Source organism: Octopus bimaculoides, chromosome 12 (genome assembly GCF_001194135.2).
Source record: "Octopus bimaculoides isolate UCB-OBI-ISO-001 chromosome 12, ASM119413v2, whole genome shotgun sequence".
Taxonomy (NCBI): Eukaryota; Metazoa; Mollusca; class Cephalopoda; order Octopoda; family Octopodidae; genus Octopus; species Octopus bimaculoides.
In genome coordinates this window covers 58,509,162-58,510,589 of record NC_068992.1, presented here as the reverse complement: position 1 = coordinate 58,510,589, position 1,428 = coordinate 58,509,162, and the positions used below count along the sequence as shown (strand labels likewise).

The 1,428-nt window shown below is 43.6% G+C and overlaps 1 protein-coding gene across 1 annotated transcript in view; it reads left to right on the top strand.

Annotated features, from left to right (window-relative positions):
* LOC106876332 (androgen-induced gene 1 protein) overlaps positions 1 to 1,428 on the top strand; it is an 8,366-nt gene that overhangs the window by 5,663 nt on the left and 1,275 nt on the right. The window lies entirely within an intron of this gene.

The window sequence follows — 1,428 nt, the reverse complement described above, 5'->3', positions numbered from 1 at the left end:
GGGGTAAAATATACGAAGCCCAGTATACCCATCATGACTACCTGTCTGATAAGGGTACACCAGGCACATGCATCACAACTATATTATTATTATTATTATTATTATTATTATTATTATTATTATTATTATTATTATTATTGTGTTTTCTTTATTAACTACTAAGGGTTCACAAAAAGCATTGAGGACGGTACAGGACAATACAACGTGAAGTTACATAAAACGAAGCGTGTAAACAAAATAAATTTTAACAAGGTAAAATTCTCCAAAAAAGGGAGACTCCCTTGGGCTGCTCGTGACAAGTCCACAAAACCAAGGTCGCCCCTCTCCTCATCGGACTCCTTCAGCCATGCTTAGAATAGGCCTGTCCACTCGAACCATTCTTGCCACATTCACCACCCAGCGTTCAATAAAATTGCTGGGAGGTAGCACTTCCCTCTCAAACAACACTTGGTTTTTCAAGTGAAACTTGAAAATGTTGATGAGGACTTGGTCAAAGAGGAAAGTAACCATCTTCAGCCCTTTCAATCTGGACCCCCATACAACCTCTTTCGCTAAGGCCACCAGACAAAGAAACTCTACCTGCTCTTCTCGGCCAAAGACGGTGGAACGCTCTTCACAACGAACTCAGTAGATAGCCGGATCCGTCCTACGCGCGATAGCTGGTATTCGACATAAATCCACAAGTCAGTAATGCTAGAGCATCGGACGAGAGTGTGCAGACCAGTTTTGTCGCTCTGCACGCATCTCTGACAAACCCAAACCCAGCTGACGGCAATCCCATGCCTGATAAGTTTATCCCGAACCACCAATGCTCTCCAGTAGCACTATCAAGCCAGAGGTTTCTGGAAATTATCCATAGGCCACGACCCGAAAGTCCTCTGGAACAGACCAGCCAGTTTGTTTTCGTCAACGCGAGTGGTTTGTCTCGCCACAAATGTGGCGTCTCAGCTTTCTGCATTCGACTGATACGAATAGCTGTGTACCATTAGGGAGCTTGATCAGATCCAGCATAGCTTCGATACTTTCTAATTGATCTGTGTCGATAATTCCATTCCTGTGCCTGACCAATTTTCCTTTTCCATTTTGTGCACTTGCAGAATTATTGTTTTGTTCTCTATGCCGTATAATACGGTTGCTACCAGTGAAGAGATGCTTACTTCTGGTTGTACCTTTGCTACCTTTATTTTAACCACCCTCCAACCGAGGCATATCAGAATTAGCCACAATTCTTCACTTTTGAGGGTTGAATGTTCTCAGTGGAAAATACCGAAGAGAGGCAACTCCGGGCAAATTCAAAGCCATAGCTTTAACTAAAAAACAGTGATCAACAGTGACTGAGTTGCTCTATTAGACCGGCCGGTCGGGATAAAAACAGCAGCACGCACGTACGCACATACACACACACACACACACACACACACACATACA